Raw genomic sequence first — 21308 nt, 5'->3', positions numbered from 1 at the left:
CATACAAAGGGTAATAAATCCATAGAGTAAGATACAAGTACATGTCAATAAAGGAAAGAATATAAATGAGTTCAAGAGACTCCTAGCATAGAATTATTTCTAAACAAGGAAGTGACTGATGGATATGATGAAAAGGTGAGAAGTTGAACCACGGGAATAAGGTAAACGATAAAAAGTATGCATGATGAGCTGAATGGGCATTTTATACTTCAAAAATGTCTTCTGTTCACTAACCTCCACTGGAATTTATCAGTTTAGTTTGATCTTTCTGCAGAGTGCTATGTAGCAGATTTTTGCCACTATTGCCCATTGCTTCAGTGATGCCTATTAGCTGAAAAGTTCATTGGTGTCTTTATTTCCTATAAAATATGATACCTTATCCTATGGATTGTATATTATGTTTAAACGAGAGTTTGAGCCTTAAAGAAAACATATGTCCCAGTTTTACTGGGAGACTCATGGGTCTTCATCTGATGTTCCAAAAATATTTATTTGCAGGATGCCTAAAGTGTCCTGGCTAATAATTCATCAGTCAAGATATAAAGAGTTCTATAATGACAAAATGTCTGTGCAAGTCATATTAGTATCCTGATACAAAGTGCTTTGTACGAGCTCACTTCACTGTCGCTGTGTACTGAGTGTGCGTTTTTTTCTAACCATAGTTTGAGGATGAAGCTTGTCAGGTTTTATATGAGGTTTATTTGTTGGCAAACCAGTCTAGCTAATGCAAAAACTTGTGCGAGACTTCCACTCTGTCCTCCTGAGGTGCTTGAGGGGTGTGAATAGAGGGAGTGGGCACTTGTGCTCTCTCTGTCTCTCCTTGTCGTCCCTCTTTGAGGGCCACGGGGGAAAGAAACACAGCTCAGCCTTTCTTCATTTCCTTTCCACTGATCCAGATGCAGCTTTTCCATTCCAGTTGGAGCTGACCAGAATGTTGAGTGTTTGAGTATCTTATATACTTTAAACATGTTGCCAATAAAACTCTGTGAGTTAGCTCTTGAAAATATGGTCCCCTTCTGAACCTACTATCATTTAACTACTGTGAGTTTTAGTGTTGATTTCAGTGAAGGTCAGAGCAGACGCAGAAGAACAAACATATATTAGTCAGCTCCAGTTATATAGGCTGAATTGTCTGGTTGCCATTTGGTTGTAGTTCATTAGAGAGTTTTCATGCTCACTTAACCCTCTGGGCTTCTTGGCCCTTTAAATTAAAGGAGTTGTTCACAGAGGCCAAAACTACAATGAAGAGGGACACTTGGAAAAGGTTGGAAACACTGTCAGCCTGTCTCTCTAGGCTGTCATAGATTTACTAAATATTTCAGTGCCAGTTGTACCAGCTCAGCATGGCCACTGTCTCAAAGGATTGGAAAATCTCACAGGCTTATTTTGAGTAGTCATCCCAACATTTTAATGGTCGTTTATCTGAGCATCTCAACCTATTTGATCAGGATATCAGAGCTTCCTGAAAGGAAACAGAATGTTCTTTATTCTGTCTGTCTAGAACAGTGGGAGAAAAACTTCACTCTCAGCACATGCATGAACTTACTAGGTGTTCAGTGGTCTGGCCCTGATCCAACAAGGTATTTTAGCATGAATTTACTTTTAATCACATACATAATACCATTGAAGTCAATGGCACTATTTACGTGCTTAAAGTTAAACTCATGCCAGAGTGCTTTGCTGGATCGGGGCCAGAGTACTCGAGTTCTCTTTCTCTTTATGATATTGACCGAATGCAAGAAGTACAGAGATATGGGCATAATTTAATTAAAAGGTTTTTCACCCTCTCCTTAACAAGTCCAACCCCACAAAATGATGCAGCTCTGGTATGAGTTCTGAGTAAAGTCTTGTGTTAACACTTATTTAAACCATCTTGAATCACCTGAACAGCAGACTACTTTTGTTTCTTCTTCCAAAGGCTTCTGTTTTGTATAGCTACAAAAATTAAGTACAGTTCTACTCTTAGGTTTACTTCATGGCCTATTTCATTTACAAAAACATGGATTTATCATTTTTAAGAAACTTCGCAGCTATATTGAAAGTCAGGACATTAAAACTCCAGAAGCATCTTATCCAACCCTATCTGTGACTCTTCTTTCTTATTTGATCATCTGGTATTTTATAACTCATGAGATGGAGATTAAAGTTGGTGTTGTGAATAAAAATAATTTGCCAACACACATTCTGCTCTCTGCAATATTCCAATAACAAAGCCTAGCTTAGTATGTAACAGATTCCACATAACTCCAATGCCTGGATCCACATTAAGTGAATGCATATTTTACAGATTGGACTGGCTGAGCCATTTTCATATGAATAGGTAGCTAATAAACCATAGAAAGCTCTTGAAGTATATAAATGATTCTAGTAAGGAAATCCAAAGGAACAGGCAATGTTAAGTTTTTGACAGTTTTACATGGCCTGCTGTGATATATTGTGACAATGTGAAACTTGTGAACTTGAGTTGGGTATTCAAGGGGCAGAGACTCTTGAGCTTCTTCTTCACTACACAGGTGAGGGCGCTGCTGACAGAACATTCTCTGTAATGGCCTCTTACCTCTCACAAAGTCAGAAATAGACCCAATTTGTTGACTTTTCAGGCACATTGCTAAACCGGCTGTTTGAATGGTCATTGGCAAAGGACTGAGGCAACTGAAGTGGAATTTGAATCTTGTTGGAAAGTTTGTGTTGTTTTAAACTATATTAGTCATATGCCTGGATCAAATCACGTTCAGTAGTATGGGAGAAAGAAGTGCTTCTGCTTCGGTCAAGTTTTACTTTCTATTTTGATATTTGTTATCTGCATGGCAGGGGATCCCAGAGCAGTGGATTTGATATAAGACTGAATCTGAATACATAAATACAGTATTTGTAAGTGGAAGATATGCAGATAATTGCTGTGCTAGATGCTGATGCTCTACCACACTTGGACTGTCAGATCTCTAGACTTCAGTCTTCAACCATCAGTTTCATAGAGAATACCTTTTCAGACTCAAACTAGCCTGATTTGAGTAAATTTAGCTATAAATACAATTCTTTTTGAAAGAAATCTTTATATATATATTTTTCATTGTCTTTTCTCCAGTGTTCTTGTCAAATTCCAATCCAAATTCCTTGTCTAAATATCAGCCAATCAGACATTCCATCTGCATGGCCTATTGATACATTCCAAGTATTATTTACTTGATTATAAAGCCTGGTTTGATGGGATACAATCTCTATTCTGTTCTCAATTGCCCTTTGAATGTTGTATTACTCAGACACCCATTTAGATGATGTAAATGACCTAATAGGTTAGTATTCTACCATGGTGATGACTGAACTCAAATGTCAAAGCAAACTTATAAACAAAATGTGCCTTTTTGCTTAACAGAAATTATGATCCAAAAAACATAGGAGTATTATCTATGGCAGTTGGTTGTTTTGTATTTCTTTCACTTACATGATATAGCTATATGTCTCCAGACACATACTTGTTATATAGGAATATTTCAAGATTTTCTCTACAACACGGTGTAAAGGAAAACTGAAAATGAATGAACAAAATGACACTAAATATAAAACACAGCAGATTGTCAATGTATTTTGTTTTTACCATAATGTGAACTGAAATCTATTTCAATTGTCGGGGAAAGTTTCGAGTGAGGAAAATGTCTCTCTCAATTTGTTAAATTGATCACATTTAATTTACTTTTGTTTAAAGTCTTGTAAGTAACATTTCGTTGTTCTATGACTAAGAACATATCTCTCTTATCAGGTCAGTCCTGAGTTCATAAAAATAGTTGTTTGCAGATTATAACTGTAAGTGCTTTTGAAACACTGAACCTGATTCTATTAGGTTAATATAAAATATAGATTTGGTTCTAAACTCAAATCTCTCTCTTTCTCTCTCTCTCTCTTCCACATGCATTTCTGAAATGGCACCAATCACTGTAAAATTTGAGCACTTCCTAAAGAGTTGGAAGTCAAACATTTGCAATTAGCACATGGTCTGATTCCTTCTCACTTGACCTGAGGCAGTCAGACTAATTTTTGGTTCTAATTTTTATTGCTTATTTATTTTTTTAGTTTTATTTCCTTCTTCTCTCTCCCCTCTTGTCTCTATTGCTTTATGCTCCTCTTCCTCTTAATTCTAATTCATGTCATCATAATCTCCAGTGGATGAGAAAGCCCTGTCTCCCACTCTCCCAAGCTTCACCCTTGAGGTTGTTAATGTCTTAATTCCTGAGGAACAGGGCTGTTGAGAGAGAGCTTATAGTCACCTAGAGAGATGTGTTGTCTGAAATGCCCATAACCAGTTCTGTGGAGCCCTAAAAATTAGGATCACAATTTTGAAACTGACATTATTTTCTGTGGACACACGGTATGAGCAGATCACCAGAATGAGCTTCTATGAACTGCTAGAATTTTTTTGGGAGGGAGGCTGCTGCATTCTGGACTGACTGAGGCTTTTGTAAAGTTGAAGTGCATATTCCATTGGATAATACGGTGCAGTAATCAGCTTGGTGGTCAAAAAGTGTGGATCACGGTGACAAAACGATTATCTGAGAGAATGGGGTTCAGTCTTTTATCCAGTCTCAAGTAGAATGAGATGTTTTTCACAGCTGGAGGTAGTTAAGACTCCAGCAACTGTGAGAAGTCCAAAAGCACTCCAAGGGTGAAGAGAGATTTTACAACTCTGGTGAAGACCAGAATGCCAACATCACATCACTCTTTATCAACGTGTTTTCCTCACCCCACCACCCATATCATCTCTATGCCCTGTCTTACTGGGATTCATCTTCAGCCAATAGTGTTTTATTCAGATCTGTCAGGCACTGGTAATTATAGAATCCTGTGGAAATGATGGAAGTGAATCATACAAGTGGGCATGAGAGTGTCAGTAGCAGCTGCCAGTGCCACCTCGTAGAATCTGACTAGATTGTCCACTTCTTAGCTCTTCAGATGGGTGTGTTTTTTATCTGGCTCCATGAGGGTGAGCCATAAAAGGCAGAATCTTATATTTCCTTGTTTTATTGTGATCTCAGCTTTGAGGAGGTAGTGCTCTATCAGGAGAATGGTTTGCTCCTACCTTTTCTGATATCTGTTTCTAGACTAAGGATCCAGTCTTGAGTCTGATCAGCTATGTGAGTTTCACATGAAGTCACATGTTGGAAATCTATCACTGGATTGAAGGGACAAGAAGATTTGATCTACTATGTCTGACGTGTTGCCCACATGGATATTAAAGTTAACTAGGACACTTGTCCTGTGGACACCATAAATGAGTCAGAAATGTTATCAAATGCTGTGGGAGGTCTTCATAATCTAAGGAATCTGGAAGAAGTATGTCTATGTTAGTATTATTGTGTCTTCTTAATGTATCTTGCATTACTATGAACAAAAGCGTAAGGAAGATCTGGAGTGATTCTTTGATAGGATCCCTCAAACAGCAGATTGAGATTGAGATTCTTTTACCTACCTCACTGCTGCCACACACAAGCACATGAAGATGAACTGAGGAAGGACTTTCTATCTTAAATGAAGGTCCATACTTTGGAGAGTTTCATTCACAAGATAAATATTGTTGTGAACATCTAATTGTAATATACTGTAAAATATTTGCAACTGCAGTACTTTTCTTCAAGAGTGAGAACAAATGTGAATAACAAAAAAGTAACCTGAGAGGACTAGAAAAATCAAACCAAACCAAACCAAAAAAGCCCAAAACAAAGCAAAAAGTCAACCCTTTTTAGAGAGCACAGGGCTACTAGTAAAAACATGTGTTAAAAAGCATACCACCTTAGGCTTTGTTCATACAACAGCAGAGATAAAAATGGTACTTGTTCATTCGCTTCTTGAGTGACTTTGTGTATGGAATATGGCATGCACGAAGCAAACGTTCAAGCAGGGTTCATGGGCAAGAGAGAGACTTGCCCATAAAGTTTGCCTTAAAAAAAGTTATATTTAAAATATTTCTATAACTTTTTTATTACTTCATTATTAAAAAAATATGTATTAACCTAAGTAGAGTGTTCAATCTATGCTATCCAGTTTAGCTTGGGTATCTTTACTGTTCACACATTTGGTATTTAGTTCCATAGTATGAAATAAACTAAGCATATTGTTTTTTATTATTTTTCTTTTGTATGCAAAAAACAATACAGAAAAAGTTTGAATCACTCATTCTGTTATCAAATGCATAGGATTCAGAACATTTGCATTGTATTCTACAGTGTTAAGGAAACATCTCTTATATAATAACTATCTGCTTCGTTTATATTCCTTTAGCGTATTTTTGTTATTTCTAGTCCTTTTTTTTTTTTTAATCCTTGTTAAATCTGAAATGGGAGTAATTAATTTTAAGTTCCCCATGAGTCTACCACAACCACCTTGGGAATCAGAAAATAAATGGCCTACAATTTCCAAGCCATGTCAGCAAGATTATTTTACTGCAACCTGATGTTCCTTGTGCCATGCTAATAAAGATCACCACATTTCACGCACATAAAACTATATTGACAATCAATCCTGTTGTTCATTTTCTGTAGTATATTTGGGTACCTAGATTAACTTATTTTATGGTATATCAACTGCTTGAATGCTTAAGCTTTTAAACAAATGAGCCAAATTTTCAAATAGAACCTTCATCAAAGGAAGGCCAAGCCCTTTTGATTGTGATGATTGAAAGGAAATGGTGACTGGGTTTTTCAGGACCTGATTAAGATCACCTTTTACAGAAATTTCAATGACTGCTTTGAGAACATCCATCACTAGTTTTCCTCATCTGATATTCAGGGATAATATTGAAGAGACATTGGCGGTACATGAGGGCCAAATTCTCACTTTTGAAATAGATTATATGTATTTTTGTCTTCAGAAAGCCTTTTTGTGTTTTTTCCCACCTCTGACAAATAAAGAGGAAAGGAAGGAGACTACTTCACTGGTGGCAAAAAACACAAAACAAAACAAAAACAAACAAACAAACAAAAAAACTCATTCCAAATCTGACTGATTGCAAAACAGAGAGAGACTTTCTATGTTTTCTAGATCACTGATGTGGTAGAGACAAAAAGTAAGTGTCCCCTACACTTCTCTAAAGTCCAGACCACTAGAATTAATTATTCTAGTGAATGGCCTAGTGACTCTAGACCAATGATACTCAGACTGCGGCTCACAAATGGCTAATGGCTCTTCAATGCATCTCCTGTGGCTCTTTGCAGCGTATAATACTTAAATCACATAACGTTTTAATATCAACCAGTCTAAGTTATTAACCAATCAGGATGCTTTTACTATGTTGTTAATAATTTATGTTATCAGCTTCACTAAGTTATTAACTGATTTGCTGTGAGAATAATATATACATAAACTGTTATATTATATTTATATAAACTAAATATTTCCCCTGCCATACTATTTAAATATGAACTTTGGGCTGAGAAGGCAACTGGAAACTGAGTGAAAGGTGCCTTGGTGAAGGGAAACAGAGGCAAGTAGTCGGCATCCTGCTACATCTCCCTCGGGAAGGCAGAACACCGGCTGTTCTCAAACAAATAGGCATTATGGCCTTACTAAATAAGCCAATACTTAATGTTAATGACTTTATTAATTATCACTCTGCCTCAACCTTCCGTTTCTGAGGAATGTTACGGGACAGTCCATCATTGGGTAGCTTCATCTTCATGTGAATTATTCTAAATTTCTGTGTATCTATCAGTTTAATGGTTTCAAGTTTAGTTTTGGTTTTAAAAGCTTCACTAATTTGGTCAGATGTTCCTATTGACTTTAATAGCTCTGCCAGTGGCCTATTGATACTGCTGATGACAAGATATTGCCAACTCATCTGACAGACCTGACAGGGATAGGATAGGTTAGGAGTTGCTCCTCAGTGGCTCTGTTCCTTTCTTTTTGCAATTGTACTGAGGAGAATATAACATTGCTAACCACATTTAGAAGATTTTTAACAATAATACATTTAGGGTTTTCTTTATTTGCCTGATGTGATGTCCATGTACCCCGACGAGCTCCTGGATGCTATTCTACCACCTCTCCTCCTTTTCATGTGTATGTAACAGTATAGGGGACAATTTGTGTAATTTGGAATGTGAATAGGCTTGATTCTCAGATGATGTAAATCAGGCCCAATGACCCTTAGCCCTTCCTCCACTTAGTGTGGCATCTGGATGATGCATTTTCCTTACTTTTCCAGTGCCTAACAATTAGATGGCTAACGTTTAGTCTGAATACTAATCAGCTGATCCTGGTCAGCAGAAGGAAAGCAATTAAAATCTTCCCCTTGCAACTAAAGACGTCTCTTCTAATGTAGAAATACAGACTTCATAAAATTATATTTCACGGTAAGCTTATGGTAATTGAATTCTAGCAGCTGTAGCATAACAATGCCTTTTCTTCAACGTGGAGGCAACATAAGCACATTATTAAATACAATGGATTTTTCAGATAGGGTTGTAGTATATAGACATCTGACTAGATGTTAAAAGTTTTCACAAACATAATAGTGCAAATCAATAGTCACAATAGGGGTGGCAGCAACCCTCAAGTAATGTTACAACAAAATAAATATATTGTTATACCCAGGGTTCACAAAATGGTACTGTTACACTTAGTGTTACAAGTTCTTCTTAGTATGTGAGCCAGGATTTAAACTTGGAAGAAATAATGTATTGTTTTTAGTGGTGGTATTGTAGCTTTTCTTGGGAAGCTGTGGCAAGGAGCAAAGGATTCTGCTCTCTGTCTTAATCTTTCAGACTAGAGTCAATTCTCCAGGTAGAGTTGCACCCAGCAAACTGGGCATTAGTGGCTGGGCTAAGATGCCTGGAAAAAGAGAATTGCCGGTGTGCTGTCTGACACCTCCTCTATTCCAAAAGTGGTGTCTATTTGTAAATTAAGTTGTACTAGAAATATGCACAGACCCAACATCACAGGAGCCTTGCAGGTCAATTTCTTATTGGAGAAGAAATTTGATATCTGCCACTGATCAGTTGAGAAGCAACAATATTTAAACTTGATATTAACATAATTTAATTTGTTCAAGCCATCTTTAACATAATTTAAACAATAATAATGTGAACAGTGAGTTCAGCTGAAGTATGTTCTTTTATCACAGTTGACTATCCCTAATTTAAATAAAACAAAAAAAATGTGTTGTGCAACTGTGAAAGCTGATTTGAAAAAAAAAATAAATAGTTTGTCTTTTTGTATAAATATGTATATAGTGTTAGCTAAATATATATTTAACACTTTCAAATCTGTTATATATTTGACAGGCCTCATTATTCGCTTTACAGCTGTTGTGGTTTGCTAAGTAACAGTGTTTGTGTCCAAATTTTGAAAACACAGGTTTACCCAATGGACTAGCCACATGCACTCTTAAAGTAGAAAGTTCTAAGATATTCCAATACTTTCATGAAACCTTTCTTCATTTGTGGATCATTGACCTGGTCAACTGAAAGGGCAATGGGCTCTTGCTACTTATGGTCTGTCACCTCAACCTGGTTGTGATGCGCATGAACCAAATGCTATTTTGTTTACCTATGAATCAGGAAAAAATGCTCAATTTAAGTCAATGTTTTGGCTTGAATAAGAGTGCAGGATCAAGCCTGACATCAACAGTCTATAGGATTACTAAAAGTTCGGGTGGGATCAACTGGCCCGATTGTTCTAGGTATTATACAAATACACAGTAGGACATGGCCAATGCTCTGAAGAACTTGCAGTGTAAATAGGCAAGACACACAAAATGTGTGAGTGGAAACAGGAAATGACTTCTCCTAGATTACACAGCAGATCAGTAGCAGAACCAGGAATGAAACTAAGGTCCCTTGATTCCCAGTTCAGTTCCTTAGCCAATGGATCACACTGATTTTTACTTTTACTTGGGCGAACTTCATTATGTGAAGTAAGTGATCACCTTTTTTTACACGTACAGGATTAGCTTGATTCTGCTTTAGGGGAAAAAATATTGGGGTTTAGGCTGCAATATTCTTTCAAGAGTCAACAAAAGCCTCGGGGCAGCTATTGTCTTCCTGTCTGTATGTTCAATACTTAAAACAGCAGGGAGCAGATCCAGAAAGTATTATATACCAATAATAGCAGAATACAAGTACATGTTTGTGTTTGGTTTTTTTTCATTTTTTTTTTAAATATTGAATCTGGCAGCACAAAAAAACAACTAAACTTGGTAAACGTTAGGACCAAACTGACTTCTGGTCTAAACTGGCACAGCTCCTTTGACTCCTTTAGAATGTCCCCGACTTACACAAGCAGAAAAAAAATGTTCTTTTGTGAGGGGGGGTTAAGCAAAATCAAAACAAAACTACATTTAACAATGATCAAATTGATATAACACTTCAAAATTTGCCTTATTTTTTTTCTCCTGTGCTGAGATCATAAAAAAGTTTCAATGGGTCAATAACATTTTTAAAGAAATTGAAATTTCTGTGGTCTAATATAACAGAAAACCACTTATAATGGAGATTATCTACGTTGCAGCATAGCATTGAGGACTGACTCTGCAATAAGCTCACTATCGGTTTGATAGGATTTTTGCCCTTTGAAGTTCTTACAGTGACCACCATGAGCATTAATTTCCATTTTTTCTTCATTTGGGATTTCATGTGGCCTATTCATTCCTTAAATTCACACTTATTATAAAGGTTTGCTATCTTGCATAATAGAACAGGAAGGTATACTGCATAATAAAATCTGACAACCATACAAATGACTGTGCCATGATTATCTAGCTGGATGGTTACTCTCTGTATTTAGACACAAATAGTATCTAACAAAATTATTTAAAATCTTACATTAGAGTCTAACACTATCCAATGGCTGAATGTTTGACTCATCAATAACTGCCTCTCCATCACATCAACCCAGACAAGTAATTTGTATAAATATATCACTTCAGCAGTGGGTCAAAACCTTTCACAAGACAGCTGATGAGGAAGTGGAATTCTTTAGTGCCTCTGACATGTTTTATGTGGAAAGGGTACCTGGAAGATGCAAAAATAACCTAAAATCTGAGAAACAAGTTTAGAAAGTGTCCTTTACCACTTTCCCCTATTTCCCCTATTTCAAAGAGGTGTTTCAAGGCTTAATTAATTGGGCTATATTCTGTGCTGGTGTAAACTGGCACAGCTCCATTGACTAATTTGCATCACCAGAGGATTTGGCCAGCTGTTTCTAAAGTGCTTTCAGAGCCTCAGATAAAAATCATTGTTACTGTATGTATCCATCTTTTAGCACCGGATCTGTAGCTATAATGTAGATACTCTGACCTCTTGTCAGAATACACTACAGAGTAGTGCAGTGGAGACATCCTCTCTTTCAATAGGTATCTAAAGAAGAGAACATGGCTTTTCCTGTACACTAACAAAAGGGAGTTAAGAGGCATATAAACTGCCTATGATGTGGTGTATAAACCCTACCCTTCCAGCTCTATCAGTCATGTCAAGGGTGGAATAAGGATTTAGAAACATGAAGTTCCCAGCAGTTGCTGAGCAGTGGTGGGAGAGACCAGCTGGCAGTGCTATAGCTCCCAAAGGGGATTCCTAGAAGCCTTTGGGGAACTGCCCTCGGGAAGGCCCTCGGTCTCATTCCCCCCCCCCCCGTGCCACTGCTGCCCCCAGCCCACCCTAGATACAAGGAAACTGACTTTGGGATACTGGTGGTAAAGACAAATTGGGTAAACCCCAAGACAAGCTGATTAGGTGGTTGGTGACATTCCCTTCTGCTCCTGTTGGGGTTAAACAATCTGAGAATTGAGTGGGACTAGGACAATGGGAGCCAAAAGGCCCATCCCCCATCAATCCAAAAAGATTATCATTCTGTCATTGGGGCTCCTACTTAGGCAAATGGAGGCACCCTATGGACTTCTAAGCACCTGTCTGGTAGGAGGTGCCTGTCAGCAGCCTGAGAACTATGACAGAGCTGCATCAGTGGTGGTTATGGTTCAAGGTGGCAACTCCTTGCTCATCTGCATGGTAGGGGCAACAGGCAGAGAGTGGCAGGAAGAGTGACTCCACAGCTTGGTGTTTTGGTCAGCATAGCTAAGACATGGTGGGAGAAGCAACTTGCATCAGGAAAAGAGTTGACATATTACATCTCTCTGGAGCAAGGACGAAGATTGAGGGATTAACTAGGGACCAAACTGTGACTTTTACAACTATGTGCTGCCTCTTACTCAGTGCTTGTGATAATTTCATATTCTAGTCCTAAAAAAAGCCACTGACTGTAGGAAAATATTGAACAATATGGTCCATAGAAAGAATGTTATTCCTATGCCACATGGAAGTCAACTATTTCTAGCTTTCTTTTCTTTGTATTCTTTGTGATTAAGAAGATGAGCATTAAAACAGGAACTCTATGTAGGATTTCATCTATACTTGCTGCTTAATCCCTATTTTTATTTCCTACTCTTTGTGACATCATAATTGGTCAAGTGGAAACTAGTCTGTCACAAAGGGTTATAATTTTGGGTGGGAATTAAGCAGATCGATAATAATGAAAACAGGAATTGGGTCCTTACCTATGTCAATGGAGTTAATCCTGGTGACTAAAGTGAACAAAGTTTGCCCCAGGATTTTTTCCTGTGTCCATAAAATTGCAAGAATGAAAAACTTGGAAAATATAAGATCAGTATGAAAATGAATTTTAAAAACATTTTCACTCAGTTCCTTGCTCCTGAACTAGAAAATACCTCGTGTCAAACTTATACTTCACTACTAATGGACACAGAAACATAAAACTGAGTCCTTTAAAATTCTTTATCTTAATGTATCTTGACTGGTTCTGAGCAGCTTCCAATCCCAATGAAATCAACAGGTCTGATCTGATGTCCACTTAAATCAATGGAAAGGCTTCTGCAGTGAGCATTGGATCAGGCTCAGTAGGCTCAGTTCTCAATTTAAGATCAATTCCACTTTATACAAGACCCAAGGGAACAGCAGCCAATGTTATGACCCTTCCCCTTTTTCCCAAAAGCCAGTTCAGCTCCTGGCAGAAGTCAAAGAAGACCTATGGCCCACAACTCAAGCCTTTGCTGCTTCTGATGTTAGTAATACCCACACTCTACCTGCTATACATGCAGGCTTGGAAAGATTAGGGGTTTTTATTGGTAAATATCAGTACATGTAAACATTTGCATAAATGCACACTGAGAAATGTTTCCATTAATAATCATAATCCATAGAGATAAAAGAAGAAGAATGCTGCTTGAGAACTTATTAATGTGACCTAATGATTTTTACTTTGGATCTTTTGACATGTGATGTAGACAATTTTGTTTTAATGGTTATAAAGCTTTAACTTCTTGAATCTCAACCTGTAGTGTCATGACACTGTCATAATTTCCTGCAACTAAACAAATTAAATTGATAAAATTTAAAAAATACTTAAAACTCATATGTTTGCACAACTGATTTTATACAGATAAAAATAAGAGCTACAACATTGGTATGTGTGTAAATTATAAACAAATAAAAACTGAATTCTGCCAAATCTATATGTACAGCATAGACATATGATACTGTTGCTACATTACACCACTATCAGAATTGGGGATCTATATATGCTGCTGACATCTAAGCCATCTTTTGAAGAGTTTGAAAATTAGATGCTAGAGAATTAAAGATGCCGAGATGCATAATTAAAAGATAGTGACTGACTGAGGTATTCAGGTGTGAAACACTATACTATTTGTTTTATCTTATTTACTTATAAATATACTTTAATATAGCTCAGTATAAGAGATGGGTTAACTTGGTAGACCCAAACACTCTTAAAATAAACACAGCCAGCCAGCTTGTGGCCCTAGAGAGACAGTGAGGGGGAGAAGTGATGGAAAGGAAAAGCTAGAAGAAAGTAGAGCAGAAATAAATAATGAAACAATGCTGGGTCCTGAAACCAGGAGGCTACTGGGGTGGAATTCAAGGCATGATTGATGCAAGGGATAGGACGCATCAAGAAGAGGGAATTTAATACATTATTAAAGCTGCAGTGTGGCAGAATTGCAGGTAAATGGTGAGGGGAGGACCAGAGGGCATAAAAACTAGATCTTGAGCGTGATGGAGACTTGGGGAATGATTCAATGAGCTACTGTGTGCCTCAATTCCCACTATAACCAGTTAAATATGCATAGCATCTCATAGAAAGCACTCAGTTCCTTGTAGAATTATGCTTTTGTTTATCAATATCCATGGCAGAAATGCCCCAAATAGGTGATCATATATTCTAGTGTTCTCTCCCAATTGCTTTCTAAACTCAATTTCTATAAAAATCTATAGATCATTTGAATCATCACCTCACCTAAATACTGTATACAGCAGTATGAGAGTGATGTAACTAGCCCTACTAAACTCATAGAACAGGTAAAATTTTACTGCTTCCTATGCCTCTTCCAAAATCATAACTCCTTCCATTGAAAATATACAGCCTAAAATGAGTGGCTGGGGGGAGAATCTACTACTTTAGATTGCCCTCTGTTTTAGAGGGAACAAAAACAGACAAGAACGTAAAAAAATGAGTTCCATACCTGGTCTCCCTGTAAAGTCAATTCTCCCCTGTTTGGAGGATTCCTTCTCTGTGTGTTTCGGTATCTCAGCAGTAACTCACTTGTACACCATTCATCACTATCACAGATGGAAGCTATGCTAGCATCTGTAGCAGCTGCAATGTGCTTTGGATGAAAGATCTCCCTGTTTTCTGCTAACAATGTCAATTGTTCCACAATCTCAGTATTCAGAGTTGGCCTTTAGTAGTTAGAGACAACATTCCCAGCTGTGCCTGGAATGAGTTTCGAATAAAAACTGGCCAGGCGGCTAAAAACTCAGTGGCATTTATAGTCCATGAGGACAATACTTTTTGAATCTGAAACCAATATATGAGTATATTGTGGTAGTCTTCCTCTTGCTAGACTGCTACTATTGTATAGTCATGAAAATAGGCTTCCATCAGAGATTAATTTGGCAATGAATGGCAGTGAACTATTTCTGCTAGATATCTTTCACAATTTAAATTCCATGGGCATGCTCCTCAGCTGGTGTAAATCTATGGGATCAAACAATTGTTCCCATATTTGTTTGTAGCCCAATTTACAGTAGTTGATATGGTATAAGGTAGAAGAGACAGAAGGCAAATGACTGGCTCCTATGATAGCTTATACTCTGTGTCAATGCATGTCATGTTTGCTGGAGCTTACCTCTTATTAGCTGCTTTTTGTGATCATTTATTCCCCTTTGCCCTTAAGTGAAGTTAGTACTCCTGAAAAGTGCCAGACTAACAGATGTACAGACCCAATTCCTTCATTTGTCCATAGGACAAAAAGCTTCCCATGCTACCTCACTGGTGACTTTCTTTCTTAAACCACCCAGACGTCTCCAGACATCTCAAAACGTCTCCATTCAACTTTTGACTTGTCTGACACTGACAGTAAGTCTACCATTTAATGCTACCAGGTGGTGACACTTTGTGGTGATTACTTATACAGCAACATAAATGTTGATGAGGATTCACAGACAAGTTATAGAAGTGGTCCCTAACTGGAGGACCCAGGAATCCCATTCGATTCCTATATATTGCAAATCAACTCACATCAAATAGGCATTCAGAATCCATCTGAGGGAAATGAACTTTGATGACTGAGTAGGATTAAGAACTGTAATCTAGCACTGAAAAGGCAACACTCTTTCTCTGTGTATACACATTATTTTTTCAGATTGCATCTGTATTCATCAACTTCATTCCAATATTTGGAATATTTGGCCTAATACTGCTCTCAAATCACTGATTTTACATGGTATAACTCCTCTAGCTTCATTTACTGACTTATATTGATGTGAGAGGAGAATCAGGCCCCGTATCTCTAGGTCTAGTATGTTTTCTAAGATGGTTCTTTGTGATAGATATCAATATGATTTTAAATGTCTCCATCCAAATATTTCGATATCTGACCTTTTCCACTGACCAGAGATTAGAACAACATATTTCTTTTCCTGTACCTTGTACACCCGTTGTATCCGGAGTATTAGTTTATTGGTGCATTTGTTGTTCCACCAGCCCTTTCTCCAAGTGGGAAAAAAATGTTAAGTTGGAACTTCTGGATTAATTTGAATGAAGAAAGATAGTTTGTCTCCAGCAGTTCTCGCATGAGTTTATGGGCTTTTTATAGTGACTAAAATTGGCGCAGATATTATAAACATCTGCTAAAAAAAGATTTGAAACTATCTTCTTTCTAAAAACATAAAAACATGTCCTAGTAACTTGAGATGGAGTCTGATATGGTCCACATGTGATTCATATATACACATACACACACACATACCACATTACATTGCTCTTACTACATTAGTATCACTGCCATGCTAACAGCTGGGAGGAGAAAAAAACATTGAGAGGTAATATTAGTTCAACCAACAGACTCAAAGTTCAGCTTGCTTTTTAAAAGTTACTGCTCTTGGCTAAGACCATTATCAGAAATAACAAAAGGTGAGCTGTGAAACAAGGGAAATTGTTTGTCAACCTGCTCATGTATCAGTTTTTATGTATCTTCCTTTCATCTCAAGACTATTTTATTCCTTTAGGACATTGTATAGAATAGGGGACATATTGTGCAGACTTATATATTTGAGATTCAGGGTTTTTTTAGTTTGCACTTGTTTTATAGATTGTAAACAAATAGTGACCGCCATTTATCAAGTCATTCGCCATCCATTACTGCACAGTGGTATCTGAAATATTTATATTATGGTAGTGTTGTGAGGCACTAACCATGATTAGGAACCCATCTGGCTAGATGCCGTATATACATATCAGAAGAGTCAGCCCCAGTTCCAAAGAGTTTGACAGTGCCAGTGGGAAGAGAAAGAGGGACAGAGTTCAACTCATCAAGCTGGCAGTAGAAACTAGGCCTCCTGATTCCCAGTCCAGTGCCCTACCAGATCACATACTCAAAAAAATACACAGAGTTTAAAATATTCTTTATTTGGTTTTGGCCTCTTTTAGGTATCTCTTTTTTTAATTGAATGAAATTAACTTGTAATTTTAACCTAATTACTTAAATACCCAAATCTGCAAATCTTGCACTCCCATTAACATCACTGAGAATTTTGCAAGCAGGATCAAGCCCTTAGGTTTTGTTTTTTTTTCTTATAGAAAATAAAAAAGCTCTCATTATGAAGGTTTTGTTTTCTTTCCTGTTCACATTATGAGAGACAAGAATATTGAACTGAAGCACCAAGAGCAGAATTTGGCATGTTGTGTTTTCAGGCAATGGTAAATCCAGGGACTAAAAGTCAGTACTATGGGATTTTATTCCCAACTATGTCACCATTTTCTTGAGCAACCTTGAAAATTACTTTGGTTAAAAAAAAAAAAAACCAACAACAATAACAAAAAAAAACATATGTGATTCCCTATCTATAGGTAGACACTTAAACTCTGGGTTCTCAGTAATCATTCTAAAAATAAGGCCACTTATTATTTCAGTGGCTAACTGACTCGTATTACCTACCTTGTCTCTCTTGGATGGCTAACATTCTTTTATTGGACTGACTTCTGTGGGTGGGAGGGATAAGCTTTTTCACTTCATAGAGTCTTTCTCAGATCTGGAGAAGGTAACTGGAGCATCTGAACTAAATACAAGGTGGGACAGCTTGTTAAGCCTACTAGGTTCTCATCTTTTATTTAGCTCAGAGACTGCCGTTACCTTCTCCAGACATGAGTAAGAGCTCTGTGAAGCATAAAAGTGTGCCCTTTCCACCAACAAATGCTGATTCTTATTAAAAGTTCTTATCCCTCATCTCCTGGAATCAACAAGGTTACAACACTTTAGTCACCCAAATCAGAAAATGTTTCTCTATTACCTGTGTTCCTTGGCTGAGTGATTTGTAAAATGAGAATCTGTGCTCCCCTCAAGAGAGTGATGAGGTTTCATTCAGCAATGTTTGTCAAATGTTTTGACATATTCGGACAACAGGAACAAATTAAAAGCATGTAAAATGTGATCAGGATAAATCGCATGGGACATATTCACCAATTAAAGGGAAGATACTGTATCCCCTCTGTTTCATCAGGAATTAATTCAGTACTATTGTCAGACTCCATATCACTCTGTCTCTACTAGTCCTTGAAACCAATAATAAAAGTTCTCGAACACTTCTGCCCATTCCACCAGAACACATATTTAAAAATCCTCTTCCCAAGGTAACAATATATTGTTACCTCAACTCAGGCTTCACTTTTGTAGCCAGAGGGAAAGATATGACCATAATAAAGCAAGCATTCTCACCCAAAGTTCTCACAGAAGCCATTCTTTTTTTATCTCTATATTAAGGATTTAGTATAATGAAAAACTATATGTTATACAGATTCTGTCATACTCTCTGAGAACTTTGAGCAGACACACTAACCAATAGTGACAACTCTGGGCAATATTTTGTTGATATTGTTCTTATTTAAGAAATTTACTGCTTTAACAAAATATTACTTTTGTGTTTGGGCTTCTTTTTTGCAGCATGAATTTGACACGGGATGTGGTCTCTTGAAGAAAACATACTGAGCTGTTGTGATAAAGAACCCTGAAGACATTGTTGCTAGGAACTGAAGAAATTAAAAAGACTCGATATATTTTAAAGCTTTACAGAGTATATGTGTGTGTACAAAGTGTGGCTCTGAGTTTGTAATTGTCTTGCATGGAAAAATCAATAACCAGAAAGATTTTAGAGAAAATAACCATGGTACATAACTTTATGCTGTGGTTTCTTAAACCTATAGTATGAACACCTTTAATTTCATTGAAATGTACTTGCCTTCCACAGCTCTCTTCCTTGTCCCTTATTCTGATAACCTTTCACGCACAATGGCTTTATACTGGTGAAATTCCACTGCGCTCAATTTTTGTCTGCTTAATATCCACTAAAAGCAGTTGAAAGTGTGGATGTGCAAAGGAGCTGTTTGTGACTTCCCCATCCTGGGGCCAGATGTTAGTTGTTATCATTCAGTATTATTGCATTGTTTGGTTGTTACTCTATATTGCAAAGACTATTTCTTTATAAGATCTTTAAGTATGAAAAGAAGAAAGCTACTGTCTACATTGTTTTTCCCATGAGCCACCACTAAAACTTCCCCACAAACTGATTTCCTAGGTTTGGGCAGTCAGAAGCTTAGGTGCTCAAATGCACTCATTCTCCTTTGAATTTCCTTTCAATTCTCAGTGTGTAAGAGAGCTGTCTTGCCGAGGTCACCAATTGTGATGTCTTACACTCCTAACAGGTTCCTGAATTACTCATTCACACTCTTAGGGATGAATGATCACTGGAATCATCTTTATTCTAGTCTTCCATAATCATTTCACTTCATGGCAGAATTCTTCATACTTTGCCATCTTTTCTTCTTGTTTCTCTTTTATGTTGCTGTCTGCTAGTGATATCAATTAACATGGTTTTGTCTTCCTTTCCACAACTACATCCATCCTGTTTGCCTGCAGGGTTTGATCTCTGACAATTGCCAGGTCTCATAAACTCTTCATTCATTTCTGTGGTTGTAATATTGCATGGTTTGTTTAAATCCGTACTTGCCACAGAGGCTCCAATGCAGATGCTTGGTGACCTCATTGTGTCTGTTCATATATACTCTCCCAGCCAGGCTCCTGCAGGCACTCAACACATGCTCTATGTCTCTCCTTTGATGGAACACATTCTGCAATTTGGGGAGCAGCTCTGTTGGTCAAAATTTTGTTGTGAACACAATTAAGCCTTAAGAACTGCTCTTGTGCACTCATCATGAATCTCCCTGTCTCTTTTGAGAGATCCTTATCGAAGCCATGAGTTTGTTAATTTTCAGTCACTAATGAGTTTGATTTCTCATCATCATTGTCAGTGCATTGATTTCTGTGTAAATCTTTGCAGTCTCTCTCTGGTGACTGATTTTCTCCTTTCTTTTATGTTTCTTTGGGGTTGGGATCAATTCTCGGCCATCATTTGTTGCGAACAGATCTTACTCTAGTATTAATTATAATTAGTATTCTTGTATTGCAGCGGTGCCTAGGATCCCCAGTCATGGACAAGGACTCCATTGTGCTCTACACTGTACAAACACGAAACAAAAAGATGGTCACAGAACAAAAACAAGCTGTAAAACTTCTCTGAACTACTACAGATTGCTTATAAAACTCCCAGGAAATCATCTACCAGCTGGAGAATGCCCATGAGTTCAGTAAATACCATTTCCCCCACGTTACAGATGAGGAAGATGAATCATAGTGGGGTGAAATGATTTGCCTGAGTTGACAAAGCACTGAGAGAAAGCCAGGAACAGAATCTAGTTTCTTGAATCTCAATGCTGATAACTTGGCTGCCTACGCAACTTGTCTCTAATACTTTGTTAATAACAGTTTAACAATTCTTGAGGTAAAATTCTTCTCCTTTTAGTGAGGATATCAATACTCTCTTCATTCATTCTTCATAAAGAGCTATCATTATTATCAATGAGGTTGCATGCATGGGACACAACTAGATGTGCGTTAGAGTAGATAAGAGATATGGAGTGTGGCTTAGAAAAGTGGTTTTAAAACTTTTTTTCTTGAGACCCAGCTGAAGAAAATTGTTGCTGCCCACAACCCAACAGAGCTGGGGATAAGGGATATGGTGTGTGGGAGGGTCTCAGGGCTGGGGCAGACAGTGGGGTGGGACCAGGAATGAAGGGTTCCGGATATGAGAGGGGGCTCAGAGCTGGGGTAGGGGGTTGGTGTGTAAGGGGGCGGGTTACAGCTCTGGGGTGGGGGTGCAGGCTCTGGTGTGGGGCCAGTGATGAGGGGTTCAGGGTGCAGGAAGAGGTTCCAGGTTTGGTGGGGCTGGGGCAGAGGGTTGGTGCATGGACTTACCTCGGGCAGTTCCCAGTCAGCATCGCAGCTGGGATGCAGAGGCAGGCTTACCTCCTGTTCTGGCACTGCAGATCATGCTGCACCCCAGAAGCAGCCAGCAGCAGGTCCAGCTCTTAGGCAGAGGTGCACATCTCTCTCCCACAGGCACTACCCCCCACCCCAGTTCCCATTGGCAGAGTGCAGAGCCAGTGCTCGGGGCAGGGGCACTGCACAGAATCCCCTTGGCCCCCCTGCCTAGAAGCTGGACCCACTGCTGGCCACTTCCAGGGCACAGCACAGTGTAGGAGCAGATAGGCACTAGCCTGCCTTAGCGGGGCAGCACTGCTGACAGGACTTTAAACATCTCATTCGGCAGCGCTGACCAGTGTGTCCCAGTGCCTGATATGCCACGACCCAGTACTGGGTTGCGACCCGAACTTTGAAAAAC

The 21308-nt window shown here is 38.1% G+C and overlaps 1 protein-coding gene across 3 annotated transcripts in view; it reads right to left on the bottom strand.

Annotated features, from left to right (window-relative positions):
• The window catches only part of CDH19 (cadherin 19), a 199816-nt gene extending 185098 nt beyond the window's left edge, over window positions 1-14718 (bottom strand). For 2 of the 3 annotated variants that reach the window (XM_032787279.2, XM_032787280.2), the window contains exon 1: window positions 14537-14717. The gene's annotated coding sequence lies outside the window, so the exon portion shown is untranslated. Of the gene's footprint in view, window positions 1-14536 lie in introns of all 3 variants that reach the window. The other variant, XM_032787283.2, reaches the window with a different exon arrangement.
• Between the last annotated feature and the right edge of the window lie 6590 nt (window positions 14719-21308).

The sequence above is a fragment of the Chelonoidis abingdonii genome, chromosome 2 (genome assembly GCF_003597395.2).
Source record: "Chelonoidis abingdonii isolate Lonesome George chromosome 2, CheloAbing_2.0, whole genome shotgun sequence".
Lineage (NCBI taxonomy): Eukaryota > Metazoa > Chordata > Testudines > Testudinidae > Chelonoidis > Chelonoidis abingdonii.
The sequence above is the reverse complement of the archived record's forward strand: the minus strand, read 5'-3'. Positions and strand labels throughout refer to the sequence as shown.